Source organism: Hyla sarda, chromosome 8 (assembly GCF_029499605.1).
Source record: "Hyla sarda isolate aHylSar1 chromosome 8, aHylSar1.hap1, whole genome shotgun sequence".
NCBI lineage: Eukaryota > Metazoa > Chordata > Amphibia > Anura > Hylidae > Hyla > Hyla sarda.
The window spans coordinates 181,174,480-181,192,127 of record NC_079196.1 but is presented as its reverse complement, the minus strand read 5'-3'; positions in this window follow the sequence as shown (position 1 = coordinate 181,192,127).

The following is a 17,648-nucleotide window of genomic DNA, read 5'->3' as shown; positions in this document are numbered from 1 at the left end:
TGGATTGAGCTCCATAAATAGTGTTAGAATTGGTGGTTTAATAAGCTCCAGACAAAGATGAAATCTTGTTCAAAAGAAAGACTTTTCTAAAGAACCTGATGACCCATTTAATTTAAGTAGGACTTAAGATGTCTTCTGACCCACACCAGGTCCATCCATATATACTACATTGTCGGTTGTAAGGTTAAATGGGGCCCCCATATACTTTACTCCAAAAGACTGTCTAAAGTGTAAAGGACTAGTGTTGCTCGCGAATATTCGCAATTCGAATTTTATTCGCGAATATCGCATATTCGCGAATTCGCGAATATTCGCGAATATAGCGCTATATATTCGTAATTACGAATATTCTTTTTTTTTTTTAATTAATTTATTTATTTTTTCACAGTACACATCACAGTGATCATCCCTCTCTGCTTCCAGCTTGTGTGGTGTAAAGAAGGCTCTAATACTACTGTATGAGACCGGTGTGCGAATTTTCGCATATACCAAAAATTTGCATATGCTAATGTTCGCATATGCGAATTTTTGCTTATGGTAATTTTGTATATGCAAATTTTCGCATATGGTAATTTTCGCACAAGCGAAAATTCGCATGTGCGAAAATAAAACGAGAATATCGCGAATATGGCGAATATTCGCGAATATGGCGAATATTCGTCCATATATTCGCGAATATTCGCGAATTCGAATATGGCCTATGCCGCTCAACACTATAAAGGACCTCAAGAGGAGAGACTGAGGAGAGAAGGACTGGGTATATTAGAGTTTAACTGTTGTTTTCGGAAAGCTACAATATCACTAGAACTATCTGAAAGTGGCTAACCCCTCATCTCTATTTAGAACAAATGAAAATTTGGCCAAGCCAACAGCCATTGAAAGTGCATGTCCTCCTTAAAGGGGTACTTCACTGGAAAACATTTTTCTTTAAATCAACTAGTGCCAGGAAGTTAAACAGATTTGTAAATTAGTAATAATATAGAAATGTGTGAAGCTCACAAAACACAATCCGAGGATATAATTGGTTATAAGCCGAAACCCAACGAATTATGAAAAATAATGTACAAAGTGTATAACCAATCCTCAAGGATTCTATCCCGAAAGGTACATAATGATATTTAAATAAAATAACATAGGATTCTATAAGTATAAGATTTTTATTCAATACAAATATAAAATTGTAATATAAAATAATAAAAATGCACTATATATCCTCTGGCATGCAATATAACAGGATGAAGAAAACCACTGGGCCCAAGTGGTGACACACCCCCTATACGTAAAGATCAAAAATGTAAAATAATGTCCAGCACTCGTGCGGAGGCGTTGGCAGAAGGTGACTCTGCTGGCAGAGCGGATGCTTCTGTAGGTGCGCTTGGCAGAGCGTCTCCCCTGGCCTCCGCATTGTTGTTAACAGAGGGGGTACCGCTGGATGGTATGGCGTCCCTCGTAATGTGATGATGGAGTCCTGGGCGGGTGAACAGATGATTCTCTCACAGCAGGATTTCGGCTCAGATCGTAGCAGGTATAAAGAAAATCCGGGTTGGATTTTAAGCTAGAGTTGTACTGGTCTCAATTTTTTCCAGGTACTGGTGCCAGATTCACACTTCGTGCTTAAGTGCGATATTATGCGAATATCCTACACGCGTTTCAGGGTTCTTTTGCAGATGGCACACGACCCTTTCTTCAGTAGGAATTAAAAGCAAAAATACGATCTGAGCCAAAATCCTGCTGTGAGAGAATCATCTGTTCACCCGCCCAGGACTCCATCATCACATTACGAGGGACGCCATACCATCCAGCGGTACCCCCTCTGTTAACAACAATGCGGAGGCCAGGGGAGACGCTCTGCCAAGCGCACCCACAGAAGCATCCGCTCTGCCAGCAGAGTCACCTTCTGCCAACGCCTCCGCACGAGGTACACCATAGAGGATATCGTACGCAGAGTCCTACAGGAGCGGGTGAGCGATATTACCAGCAGCATTATTTGTATGAGCTCAATTAAGTAATTTCAGTAACCAGTCACAAGTTACACCAGTGACCTTATATAATTTGCTATTATTTGCAAAGACTGTAATACTGCTCAACAAAAGGACTTGTATCAATCTTTCAGACCGGAATTTTTCAATTAGACCTCATACATATAACAAAGTCACCAGAGTGCTGGACATTATTTTACATTTTTGATCTTTACGTATAGGGGGTGTGTTACCACTTGGGCCCAGTGGTTTTCTTCATCCTGTTATATTGCATTCCAGAGGATATATAGTGCATTTTTATTATTTTATATTACAATTTTATATTTGCATTGAATAAAAATCTTATACTTATAGCATCCTATGTTATTTTATTTAAATATCATTATGTACCTTTCGGGGTAGAATCCTTGAGGATTGGTTATACACTTTGTACATTAGATTTGTAAATTACTTCTATTTAAAAATCGTAATCCTTACAGTACTTATCAGCTGGTGTATACTACAGAGGAATTTAGTTTTCTTTTTGAATTTCGTTTCTGTCTGACCACAGTGCTCTCTGCTGACACCTCTGTCCATTTTAGGAACTGTCCAGATTAGGAGAAAATTCCCATAGCAAATCTCTTCTGCTCTGGACAGTTCCTGACATGGACAGAGGTGTCAGCAGAGAGCATTGTGGTCAAAGAGAAAGGAAATTCAAAAGGAAAAGAACTTCCTCTGTAGTATATACCAGCTGATAAGTACTGGAAGGGTTAAGCTTTTTAAATAGAAGCAATTTAACTCTATCTGTTTAACTTTCTGGTACCAGCTGATTTAAAGAAAATGTTTTCCTGTGGAGTACCCCTCTTAATGCAGGGAAAATGTATGACTAGATATGGCTTCTATTAGTCATAATAGCTTATAACTGGAGGGTTCGGAATCCAGACCACAGTAAACATTCAATAGTGGCCTCATAGTAAATGGGCCCACCCAGGACAAAAGGCTCTTTCCATGACCCATGTCTGTTCCTCACCTTTTACTAATATTAACAAACTGCTCAGATCATTGCCACCTTGTAGCAAAGAGAATGGAATCGACCTAAGCTTGTCATCTTCTCTCCAAGAGCCCCATAACTGTTACATGATCTACCTCTATGGTATATATGTCTGAAAATGAGATTCTGTCTGAAAAGATGTTTACACAGACCTTTGTTACAGTCACCCATTGCACCAGATTTTATTGTGGTCCAAAATTCTCCTTAATGGAAAGAATCCTAGTACAATCATGGTAATAGTCCACTGAAATGTAACAGAAACTATTCTTTTTTTCATAGAGAATCTATTATTTCCACGATAATAAAGTTATATGTACTACATGACTGTATCTGAGTTTTTCACATATAGTTAAACAACACTGTAAAATATTCTGCTAAATACTGAATTACTAATCATATGGGGCAAATTATAAATGATATGCTTGTAATGCAATGTTATACAAAATAAGTAAAAAATAAAAAACAAGGTCAAAGTGTACAGAAACTGACAAAAGGCCTACTTTATTAACCACTGTGAAGACTAAATGAATTGCAATGATTTTTTCATTTTCTGGATACCTTGATAAAGACGAAGATCAAGTGGAAGGTGAAAGAGCCAGCCTGGATAACCTGAAGCCCAAGAGTAATACGTGGGTGTGTGACACACAAGCTGAGGAATTAATACATTACAGAGTTTCCCATTGCACCGGTTTTCATTTGGACTCCAGCCTAGTCTAATAACCTCACTGCTAGCAGAGCTATTGTACGTATCGGGAATTATCAGGAAATGTACAAATGTAAAAAGGTCAAATGCTACATAATTGGGGCATTTTACGTTAGAATTTATATATTCGAAAAAGAATAGAAAGCCCTAGGCTGAATATGAGTTGAAATTAAACAACCTGCTTTCCCCTCAGAACCAAACCAAACTTAAAATGTATTCAAAAACTTAAATAGCACAAATATAGTAATGATGAAACATTGTAATAAAGCATAGATCCCTCCCTGCTCCCATGCCCCTCCTGTTTCTTTCCTTGGTTCATTGGTTTGAAGAGGGGGAGCTCATGTTACTGCTCATTAGCAGGAAGCCTACCTCAGATAAGACAGCAGTGAGCCTGTTCTGACTGAAACTACTGTGAACAAGAGAGACTTCCTTCTGCCTACAATCTTGTGAGCAGTAATATGAGCTCCCCTTTTACATTACTGGTCTCTCCCTGTATAGACAGGAAGGGAGGGGGAGCAGGGGCAGGGCTCATGACCTGATGTCACAGCTACAAGGGAGACAGCACAGCTGATATGGAGAGATCTTCACTATGGCTAATAACATTATATTGATAAGTTGATTAATTATACGAGTTGTTGTGTTTTTTTGCTGGACAACCTCGAGGTTAAGGGGTGCCATTCTAAATTATATCTACTCTATTTCCCTGAACATATCTTTGTCTCTAACTTCAATATAAGACATGAATAAAAAATCATGGTGAAATGAGTTTAGGTAAAAAAGACATTACAGAATAAATGAAGTTGCCCATAGTGGTCACTTGTCTGCCACCATTGTCACACACTGCTGCCTTAGCAATGTATTCCTATTTTTCGCTTGTTCACTACTGCTTCTTTATATTGGTGTTTATTGCTCTCATCAGTACTCAGTTACTTATTATTGATGAGTGTGACTTGATGAGCGTGGCCTCAATGCAAGGCTAATAGTTGACCAAGGTTGCAAAGAAGAGTTGGTTGTCCACTGAGACTGCATTGATCCAGTCTCATGATGACAATTGTTAATCTTCTTAACAACATCGAGTGTTGCTTGGCAGCCATCTGTGTTATGGGATTTTTCAACAGTCAGACAATTCCTCCAAATAGTGCAATATTCTGCTCCCTTCTACAACATGGATCTTAGCTAGTCCCAACACTAGAGGTTTACATCTTAACTGCAATGAGCTATAAGATTTTAACGGTGGGGTAGGATGGCAGCAAGATTAGTGAGTGGGCCACCTTAGACTGTATAGTGCCATGTGCAGTACCATAACTTGGTGCCTTAATATAGGGTGTACTAGAAACACTTGTGACAACATGTAGACAATAAACTAAAGTCTTTCAGCTCAACTTTGTATAACACTCAGAATAATACAGGCTGCATACAGTATTACAACAGCATACAGTGTCCAAACAGCATTGTTGTCATTAGTAGTGTTGCTCGCGAATATTCGCAATTCGAATATTATTCGCGAATATCGCATATTCGCGAATTCGCGAATTTCGCGAATATAGCGCTATATATTCGTAATTACGAATATTCGTTTTTTTTTTTTTTTTTCTTCACAGTACACATCACAGTGATCATCCCTCTCTGCTTCCAGCTTATGTGGTGTAAAGAAGGCTGTAATACTACTGTGTAAGACTGACGTGTGGAAATTCGCATATGCGAAAATTAGCACATGCGAATTTACGCATATGCGAATTTTCGCATGCGTTAATTTTGTATATGCAATTTTTCACATATGTTAATTTTCGCATACGCGAATATTCGCATATGCGAAAATAAAACGAGGGTATAACGAATATGCGAATATTCGCGAATATATGTCCATATATTCCATATATTCGCGAATATTCGCGAATTCGAATATGGCCTATGCCGCTCAACACTAGTCATTAGGTGATCAAATAGCACTAACATAGTGCTGGTTGAGAATATAGGTCTCTTCAGTAGGATTTCAAGTGTGTTTTTGGGACATATTGACATAAGGAGAAAATAATCTGACCTGTAATCAAAATTGAGATGTTTTATGAAGGTTTTTAACACATTATGGATACATTTTTACTGCTTTTTGACAATGGTTTGCTGAGATTTTCCAATGATTGCGGGAGCATCAAGGCTTAAACACAGAATCACATACATAAAAAATTCTGAACATCCAGGGCTGCCATCAGAAATGTTGGGGCCCCTTTCGCAGCTTAAAGCCAGCCCCCCCCCCCCCCTCCATGTCTTGCCCCCTAGTCTGCCACCAGGGCCACCCCCAACCCATTTTTTTTCCTAATGATATATTTCTAATTACTTTATAGCAGATTGTAGTGCAGTAATGCACTGTGCTGAAAAGTAATTTTACTGCGCCACACTCTGCTATAATCTAATATACCCTGTTCTGAATACTGTGAAATCGCCCAAAAATTTATGAGCATTTCCACCTACGGGGGGAGATTTATAAAAACCAGTGCAGAGGAAAAATGGAGCAGTTGCCCATAGCAACAAATCAGATTGCTTCTTTATTTTTTTTAAGAAAGCCTCTGAAACATGAAAGAAGAGATCTGATTGGTTGCTATGGGCAATTGCACCACTTTTCCTCTGAACAGATTTTGATAAATCTCCCCCACTGACTATACGGAGGTAGATACCAGAAATCACTCTGCAGACAGTATTAATGGTTAAAATCACATTTAGATACTCACAGGGGACATCTTCTCTGATCGGAGTCATTCACGTTTCCTTTTTTTCTTTTTCCACTATCCGGTCCGGGGCATCATGAAGACTTCTTCTGCCCAAGGCCTGTCTCCACAGAACCTGTCAGAGCAACCAGACAAACATTTAAGGATCCTTTCTCCAACACAATGTCCACCTCTATATAGTAGACCACCTCTCTGCCCCCATATATAGTTGTACACCCACAGTTAGTTATAGGTCCCCTTTCAGCCCCCACAGTTAGATATAGGCCCCTTCTTTCAGCCCCCACAGTTAGATATAGCCCCCCCTTTCAGCCCCCACAGTTAGATATACCCCCTTTCAGCCCCCACAGTTAGATATAGCCCCCTTTCAGCCCCCACAGTTGTATATAGCCCCCTCTTTCAGCCCCCCACAGTTAGATATAGCCCCCACCTTTCAGCCCCCACAGTTAGATATAGCCCCTCCTTTCAGCCCCCACAGTTAGATATAGTCCCCCTTTCAGCCCCCACAGTTTTATATAGCCCCCCTTTCAGCCCCACATTTAGATATAGCCCCTGCCTTTCAGCCCCCACAGTTAGATATAGCCCCCCTTTCAGCCCCCACAGTTAGATATAGCTCCTTTCAGCCCCCACAGTTGTATATAGCCCCCTCTTTCAGCCCCCCACAGTTAGATATAGCCCCCGCCTTTCTGCCCCCACAGTTAGATATAGCCCCCCTTTCAGTCCCCACAGTTAGATATAGCCCCCCTTTCAGCCCCCACAGTTTTATATAGCCCCCCCTTTCAGCCCCACATTTAGATATAGCCCCTGCCTTTCAGCCCCCACAGTTAGATATGGCCCCCCTTTCAGCCCCCACAGTTACATATAGCCCCCCTTTCAGCCCCCACAGTTAGATATAGCCCCCCTTTCAGCCCCCACAGTTAGATATAGCCCCCCCTTTCAGCCCCCACAGTTACATATAGCCCCCCCTTTCAGCCCCCACAGTAACATATAGCCCCCCTTTCAGCCCCCACAGTTAGATGTAGCCCCCCTTTCAGCCCCCACAGTTAGATATAGCCCTCCCTTTCAGCCCCCACAGTTAGATATAGCCCCCCTTTCAGCCCCCAGATATAGCCCCCCTTTTCAGCCCCCACAGTTATATATAGCCCCCCCTTTCAGCCTCCACAGTTAGATATAGCCCCCCCTTTCAGCCCCCACAGTTAGATATAGCCCCCACAGTTAGATATAGTTCCCCTTTCAGCCCTCACAGTTAGACATAGCCCCCCCTTTTCAGCCCCCACCATTAGATATAGCCCCCCTTTCAGCCCCCACATTTAGATATAGCCCCCGCCTTTCAGCCCCCACAGTTCCATATAGCCCCCCCTTTCAGCCCCCACAGTTACATATAGCCCCCCTTTTAGCCCCCACAGTTAGATATAGCCCCCCTTTCAGCCCCCACAGTTAGATATAGCCCCCCTTTCAGCCCCCACAGTTAGATATAGTCCCCCCTTTAAGCCCCCACAGTTACATATAGCCCCCCTTTCAGCCCCCACAGTTAGATATAGCCCCCCTTTCAGCCCCCACAGTTAGATATAGCCCCCCTTTCAGCCCCAACAGTTAGATATAGCCCCCCTTTCAGCCCCCACATTTAAATATAGCCCCCGCCTTTCAGCCCCCACAGTTACATATAGCCCCCCTTTCAGCCCCCACAGTTAGATACAGCCCCCCTTTCAGCCCCCACAGTTAGATATAGCCCCCCCTTTCAGCCCCCACAGTTAGATATAGCCCCCCGTTCAGCCCCCACAGTTAGATATAGTCCCCCTTTAAGCCCCCACAGTTACATATAGCCCCCCTTTCAGCCCCCACAGTTAGATATAGCCCCCCTTTCAGCCCCCACAGTTAGATATAGCCCTCCCTTTCAGCCCCCACAGTTAGATATAGCCCCCCTTTCAGCCCCCACAGTTAGATATAGCCCCCCTTTCAGTCCCCACAGTTAAATATAGCCCCCCTTTCAGCCCCCACAGTTAGATATAGCCCCCTTTCAGCCCCCACAGTTAGATATAGCCCTCACTTTCAGCCCCCAGAGTTAGATATAGCCCCCCCTTTTCAGCCCCCACAGTTAGATATAGCCCCCCCTTTCAGCCTCCACAGTTAGATATAGCTTCCCCTTTCAGCCCCCACAGTTAGGTATAGCATCCCCCCCTTTCAGCCCCCACAGTTAGATATAGCCCCCACAGTTAGATCTAGCCCTCCCTTTCAGCCCTCACAGTTAGACATAGCCCCCCCTTTCAGCCCCCACAGTTAGATATTGCCCCCCCTTTCAGGCCCCACAGTTAGATATAGCCCCCGCTTTCAGCCCCCACAGTTAGATATAGCCCCCCTTTTAAGCCCCCACAGTTAGATATAGCCCCCCCTATCAGCCTCCACAGTTAGATATAGCCCCCCCCCTTTCAGCCCCCACAGTTAGGTATAGCATGCCCCCCTTTCAGCCCCCACAGTTAGATATAGCCCCCACAGTTAGATCTAGCCCTCCCTTTCAGCCCTCACAGTTAGACATAGCCCCCCCTTTCAGCCCCCACAGTTAGATATAGCCCCCCTTTCAGCCCTCACAGTAAGATATAGCCCCCCCTTTCAGCCCCCACAGTTAGATATAGGCCCACCTTTGTGCCCCAACAAGTAGTTATAAGTCCCATGTACCCCCACAGACATACTGCCTCCAGACATACACGGTTTATGGCTGGAGGTAATATGTCTGTCCTCCTCCAGTTCGGGGCATACAGATCAGAGCAGTGGGTCCCAAGACTTGAGGAGTAGTGGTCAGAGCATTGAAGACAGCCTGCTGTGGTTAACCTTACTGGCCCGGCAGTCAGCCACACGTCTTCCAGGCTGCTCCTCCGCTCCGGTTCTTCTTTGGGGCGCCAATCTACTCTGACTTCAGGGTTGGCGTGCCGTGTCATAGCGCACCGGACGTGCCTACGCGTGGCACGTTTGTTGCACTGGTAACTCCCGACAGCCACTGCAGTTTTTTTTTTTAAAGTGGCAGCGGCCTCTGAGGTATGTGTGGCAGGGCCGGGAGAGTGACTGATTGGCTGTACAGAGTACGGTCAGTCAGTCAGTGGAAAATGACAGCCCCCCAGCGGTCAGTGAGTGACAGTCACTCACTGACTGACAAGAATTTTAAAAAAATGTTGGGCACGGACGGGCCTCCCTGGGGTCCGGGCCCCTTACGAGAGTAACGGCTGTAACCCCCTGATGGTGGCCCTGTGAACATCAATAGTTACTTAGGTACTGTGGTGCTGACACCCAGCATCTCTGCCGAACAGCTGATTGGTGAAGCCACGGCACTGTAAATAAACAGTGAACATAAGCAGGAAACCTCAGTTCCATACATTGTTTGCAGTGGTGGTGCTGGGCCCATTGGGCCCATGAAAGTTGCTGTGCAGTTACCTAGTGCCACCACTACAGATGGTGTGCAGAGCCAAGGCCTTAAGGACTCAAAACTATTTTCGTTTTTGCACTTTCGTTTTTCCCTTTTTTGCACCTACAGACCCATATAAGGGCTTGTTTTTTGCGTCACCAATTGTACTTTGTAATGACATTACTTATTTTATAATATAAAGTGCGTCAAAAAATAAAAAATAATGCCATTTTGCAACTTTTTAGGGCTTCTGTTTCTACGAAGTGCACTTTTCAGTAAAAATGAAACTTTATCTTAATTCTGGTCCATGCAGTTAAAGGGATATCAAATGTATGTAGGTTTTATTTATTTTACTACTTTAAAAAAATGTATAACTACATTCATCCAAAATTTGTATATTTAAAATTGTCATCTTCTGACCCCTATACCTTTTTTCTTTTTCTGCGTACAGGGCTATATAAGGGCTCATTTATTGTGCCATGGTCTGTAGTTTTTATTGGTATCATTCTTGTTTTGAAGGGACTTTTTGATCGCTTATTATTAATATTTTTATGATATATGAAGGGACCAAAAATTCCCAATTTTGCCCTTTGGTATTTTTTACATGTACACAATCGACCGTATGGTTTAGATAACCTCATATTTTAATAGTTCGGACATTTAATCACGTAAATAAATTATTTTATTTAAAAAATAGGAAAAGGGGGCTGATTCAAACTTTTATTGGGGGGGCTTATTCACATGTATTCTCTCTCTCTCTCTTTTTTTTTTTCTACACTTTTCACTTTTTTTGCTATACCATGCAATCTTTTGTTTGCATACACTGATAAATGCTATGCCATAGCATAGCATTAATCAGTGTTATCGGCGCTCTGCTGCTCCAGCCTGCTGAGTAGGCTTGGAGCAGTAGATCGCCGATCATACGACCAGGAGGCATGTGAGGACCAAATTCTGTCGTGATAGTCCCAATCAGCTCCGCTGAGCTGCCCGGATAGTTTTACTTTCACTTTAGATGCCACAATCAACTTTGATCGCAACGTCTAAAGGGTTAATGCTGGGCATCGGTCCGATCGGCGGTGCCCGACATTAACCTCCGGTCCTGGCTGCTGATAGCAGTCGGAACCCACGGGGTTTGAAATGTTCTCTGGGTGTGAGAACGCTTTATACCCCAGTTACAGAGACTCACAACGTACAGGTATGTTCTGAGTCCTTAAAGCAGGGGTCCTCAAACTACTGCCCGCGGGCCGACATGTGGCGCATTTACCCGGCCCGCCGGGTGTTTTTGCCTTAGGACATCCCTGTGTTCCGGAAGATGCTTTCGGAACACAAGGATGCCTTTGTGAAGTCCCTGCGGCCCGCGTTTACTTAAAAAATGCGGGGACCACCGGGAGCAGGCGCACGCAGTGACGTCACTGACGTCGCATGTGTGCGCCCATGGCAACCGAGCGCGGAGCAGCGGAGAAGAAGAGTAGTAGCAAGGAAGCGCGCGCTGGTAGTAGGTAAGTGTTTACCAGCGGTGCGTCCCTTCGGTGTTCTGACCACCGATCCTCCGGTCCTGCTATGGCCAGAGCGGTGGTCGGAACACTGAATTGGGGCAGTACACAGGCATACAGCCTCCAGCCATACTTTATGGCTGGAGGCTGTATGCCTGTGGGGGAACATACTGCCAACGTAATTTGGGGGACTATACTGCCAGCCTAATGTGGGGGAACATACTGCACCTAATGTGGTGGACTATACTGCACCTAATGTGGGGGACTATACTGCACCTAATGTGGGGGACTATACTGCACCTAATGTGGGGGACTATACTGCACCTAATGTGGGGGACTATACTGCACCTAATGTGGGGGACTATACTGCACCTAATGTGGGGGACTATACTGCACCTAATGTGGGGGACTATACTGCACCTAATGTGGGGGACTAAACTGCACCTAATGTGGGGGACTATACTGCACCTAATGTGGGGGAACTATACTGCACCTAATGTGGGGGAACTATACTGCACCTAATGTGGGGGACTATATTGCACCTAATGTGGGGGACTATATTGCACCTAATGTGGGGGACTATATTGCAACTAATGTGGGGGACTATATTGCACCTAATGTGGGGGAACTATACTGCACCTAATGTGGGGGACTATACTGCACCTAATGTGGGGGACTATACTGCACCTAATGTGGGGGACTATACTGCACCTAATGTGGGGGACTATATTGCACCTAATGTGGGGGACTATACTGCACCTAATGTGGGGGACTATACTGCACCTAATGTGGGGGAACTATACTGCACCTAATGTGGGGGAACTATACTGCACCTAATGTGGGGGACTATATTGCACCTAATGTGGGGGAACTATACTGCACCTAATGTGGGGGAACTATACTGCACCTAATGTGGGGAGCTATACTGCACCTAATGTGGGGGACTATATTGCACCTAATGTGGGGGGACTATACTGCACCTAATGTGGGGGACTATACTGCACCTAATGTGGAGGAACTATACTGCACCTAATGTGGGGGAACATACTGCCAACGTAATGTGGGGGACTATATTGCACCTAATGTGGGGGGACTATACTGCCAGCCTAATGTGGGGGACTATATTGCACCTAATGTGGGGGAACATACTGCGAACGTAATGTGGGGGGACTGTATTGCACCTAATGTGGGAGAACTATACTGCACCTAATGTGGGGGACTATATTGCACCTAATGTGGGGGAACATACTGCAAGCCTAATGTGGGGGACTATATTGCACCTAATGTGGGGGAACTACAACCTAATGTGGGTGAACTATACTGCACCTAATGTGGGGGGGGGAACTGCAACCTAATGTAGGGGAACTGCTACCTAATGTGGTGGACTATACTGCCAACCTAATGTGGGGGAATTGTACTGCACCTAATGTGGGGGAACTGTATTGCCAACCCTAATGTGGGGGAACTGTATTGCCAACCCTAATGTGGGGGAACTACAACCTAATGTGGGGGGATCTATACTGCCAACCTAATGTGGGGGGAACTGTGCTGTGTACTTAAAGTGGTAGTCCACTAATAAGATATATAAGTGTGCATAGGAATTTATTTATGTTTTGTTATCTATAGTCCGGCCCTCCAACGGTCTGAGGGACCGTGAACTGGCCCCCCGTTTAAAAAGTTTGAGGACCCCTGCCTTAAAGACTCGGGAACGGCGGCATACCTGTACACCTTGCGTCCCCAAGTGGTTAAGCTCCCATAAAGTGTTTATTTCCAGGGTAACAGATGTCCTGATCAGCTTGATTGTCTAGGGTACTGACGACCTATAAACAGGATAAGGCCATCAATAGTTTTAGCCTGGAAAGCCCCTTTATCACCTTCCCATTATATCACATACATTTTTGTGAAAACTAAAGGTACTGACTATACCCACACATAGCATTTGTTTATTTACTGCTAGGTCTAAATAAAAATGATGAAATAGTTTCATTTTCCACATTATATTCATAGAAGCTAAATATTTTCTTTGCTGCATAAATATTACAAACATTTCCTAATATTCATCTATATGTACAAGTAGGAAAAGGATCCATAGTATATAAAAGTAAAACAAAGACAACTTCCTTCTGAAATTCTATGGGGATGTCAAAGCATTGTTGGTTAAAAATACAGAATGTGAATGACTACAATAACAAGCAATTCATCTGTCCAGGAAAAAGTATAATGTGAACTGAGACTTCCTTTTATGGATTAGAAGACAAATATAACATGTTTAGGTAAGGTCAGAAGATTACTTTGTTGTGTCCTCAATGGTCCTGGTGACAAATTGAGCTCCATAGTCTGTTATTAAAACAGTGCACTCTATGGAGAATGGAGTAGGGGTAGGGAGGGGGGGGGGGATCATGCCTTAGACAGAGAAGGCAAGAAAGGAGGAGTGGTCCCTAATAGAAGTTAGTGAGGCCAACATAGAGTCAGTTTGGGTTACGTTGCAGTTTGGTAATCATGCGGTAACTTGCGTAGGTGTGATATACAGACCACCTAGCCAAGTTAAAGAATTAGATGATCTACTAGTTGAAGAAATAGCTAAAATGACAATGAAAGGAGAAGTTATCATTATGGGAAACTTCAATTTTCCAGATATAAACTGGAAAACCAAAATAGCTAGTTCTGCCAGTAGTACAGATATTCTAAATTCTCTACTGGGATCATCTCTACAACAAGCGGTTTAGGAGCAAACCCGGAGGGAGGCCATTTTGGATTTGCTATTCACAAATGGGGATTTGGTATATGATGTTATTGTAGGCGAAAGCGTGGGCTCTAGTGATCACCAATCAGTGTGGTTTAATATAAGAACAGTGAGAGAGTCACACCACACAAAAACTAAAGTTTTAGATTTAAGAAAAAAAGACTTTTCAAAAATGAGATTAGTCATCAATGAGTCCCTATCAGACTGGAATGGATTACATGGATTCAAGGAGAAATGGGAATACTTAAAAGACGCATTATTGAAGGCAATAGAAAATTACATTAGTAATGTGCAGAGAATGAAGCGCTCGGCACCGGGTCTTGCAATAATTCTTGTTATCGGGGGTAACTGTACCTTAAACTTGGGCGGTGCAATGGCACTTAGACAGAGATGCGACAATGTAGAAAGAAAGAATCACAGCGCAGCACTCAGGAAAGAGAGCTCCGAGGAGCCCTTGCAGCAACGTTTCGCGGCAAAAAACGCTTGGTCACACCTCAGGCGTGCCGCAAGGGCTCCTCGGAGCTCTCTTTCCTGTCCTCCCCACGAACCCCACTGTACCTGGATCACCATATGGATTGTTCACGGATCTGAAATAAACCACTGGAAGGGTGAGTGCTGCGCTGTGATTCTTTATTTCTACATAGAAAATTACATTAGACTTGTTAGTAAAAGCAGAAAAAAGGGAGACCACTGTGGTACTCAGCAGAAGTGGCCAAAATCATAAAAATCAAAAGCTAGCATTTAGTACTTATAAAACAACCCATAGCAAAGAAGACAGGGAAATCTACAAGACTAGGCAGAAAGAGGCCAAGCAAGTTATAAGAACTTCTAAAGCACAGACAGAAGAAAAACTAGCTCAGTCTGTGAAAAAAAGGGGATAAGACATTCTTCAGATATATACAGTATAAATGAAAAAAGGAAATTAAAACAAGGAATAACTAAATAAAAAACAAAGGAAGGAAGGTATGTAGAAGAGAATAAAGGGCTAGCCGACTGCTTTAATGAATACTTCTGTTCAGTTTTAACAAAAGAAAAAGAAGGGTAAGGACCTCAATTAGGGAGGAAGACTAATGAATCGTTTGATGCATGTGTCTTTAAAGAAGAAGAGGTTCTACGTTTGCTGTCTAAAGTGAAGACAAATAAGTCACAGGGGCCTGATGGGATACACTCAAAACTATTAAAAGAGTTTAGTGGTGAGCTAGTAAAACCATTATCAGATTTATTTAACCAATCAGTGGTAACAGGAGTCCATTCACAAGAAAGGTAGTAGGGAGGAATCAAGCAACTATAGGCCAGTAAGTCTGACATCAATAGTGAGGAAATTAATGGAAACCCTACTAAAGGAACATCTAAAATCCCATGGATTGGAAGATGAAAAAAAACATGGTTTTACTTCAGGGAGATTATGTCAGACAAATATTATTGATTTTTTTGACTGGGTGACTAAAATAACAGATGGGGGAGGGGCAGTAGACATCACATATCTAGATTTTAGTAAGGCTTTAGACACTGTCCCGCATAGTCATTGAGCTTGGACTACCAAATTGTTGAGTGGATTAGGCAGTATTTTAGTGACAGACAACAGAGGGTTGTAGTCAATGGAGTATATTCAGAGCAAGGTCTTGTTACCAGTGGGGACCTCAGGGATCTGTACTGGGACCAATTTTGTTTAATATCCTGATTAGTGATAATGCAAATGTCTCGATGGTAAGGTATGTCTTTTTTCCTGATGACACAAAGATATGTAACAGGGTTGATGTTCCTGGAGGGATACGCCAAATGGAAAAGGATTTCAGAAAACTAGAAGAATGGTCAGAACTTTGGCAACTGAAATTGAATGTCAATAAGTGCATGATAATGCACCTTGAGCGTAAAAACCCTTGGGCAGAATATAGAATATTTGACAAAGTCCTGACCTCAGTATCTGAGGAAAGGGATTTAGGAGTAAATATTTCAGAAGACTTAAAGGTAGGAATACAATGTAATAGAGCAGCAGGAAATGCTAGCAGAATGCTTGGATGTATAGGGAGAGGTATAAGCAGTAGAAAGAGAGAAGTGCTCATGCCGCTGTACAGAACACTGGTGAGACCTCACTTGGAATATTGTACACAGTACTGGAGGCCGTATCTCCAGAAGGATATATATACTCTAGAGAGAGTTCAGAGAAGAGCTACTAAACTAGTACATGGATTGCAGGCTTAAACTTACCAGGAAAGGTTAAATGACCTTACCATGTTTAGCTTGGAAGAAAGAAGAGACTGAGGGGATATGATAGAGGCTTTTAAATACATAAAGGGAATCAACACAGTAAGGGAGGAGAGCATATTTAAAAGAAGAAAAACTACCACAAGAGGACATAGTTTTAACCCCTTAAGGACCATAGACGTGTATACACGTCCAGGCTGGATGCATGTTCCGCCATTAGGACGTGTATACTTGTCCATGGTTCTCGTGGGTGCTGCCCAGTGCACCCACGAGATCGCGGCAGGGACTCGGCTGTAACACACAGCTGGGACCCTGCCGCAATGCCGGGTCTGCCCTGGTTATTGCCTGACAGGACGTGTGGCAGAGGCACGTCCTGATATGCTGCCTGCCAGTGTAAAACCGGCAGACAGCATATAACTGCAATGCTTTGGAATACTAAGCATTCCAAAGCATTAAAAAAAGTGAAAAAAATACAAAATAAATAAAAGTGTATAAAAACAATGAGTATAAAAAAGTGTAAAAAAAAAAGTGAAAATACAGTGTAAAAAGTAAAAAAATAAAAATAAAAACACATTTATTAAATAAATATAATAAAAATGTATAATGTGTAGGATCACACGGCGCACATCCACAGCATATTACATGCTGCGGATGCCCGCCAACAGTCACAATAATGAGCTCCCTGCTGCGGCTGGGTAGCTTTGTGTGCCCACTAATAGCAGCGGATTTCACACCGGCAGTCATGAGCGGACACACTGAGCTACCCAGCCACAGCAGTGATCTCACCCTTGTGACTGCCGGGAGCATCCGCGGTGTGAAATATGCTGCGGATGCGCTCTATGTGACCCTACACTGCGTCCCGTTCATACTGCGTTTACGCAGTGTTAGAGGTTCCCGTCAGCATCACGTCAAAAAAGTGATGCTGACGTATACTGTAGCATCTCCATTTATTTCTGAATGAGACTACTACAGTATACATTGGCATCCCTTTTTTGACATGACAACGGACACCTATACTGCAGAAACGCAGTATGAATGGGGACAATTCATACAATGATGCCCTGAAAGCCAAAGGGGGTTCCTCTCCTTCTTGGTCCTACCAGGTGGTCAGGCAACCAGATATGGCCTAAGTAGGGGTATTGCCCAGCCCGGAACAAACAGGGTGATAAAATGTGGGGCGTATTTCCTCCATTTCAAAAGCGACTTACCAAAATGATGTCCTACAAATAAAGAATTTGTGGGGAAAAAAAAGCTAATTGCTATTTTTTCCACTGACTTTGAAATTATTCTAACCACACGATAAGGGCTCAACGTACTCACTTTTGCCCTAGGTGAATACTTTAGGGGGTGTAGTTTTGAAAATGGGGTCACATCTGGGGGT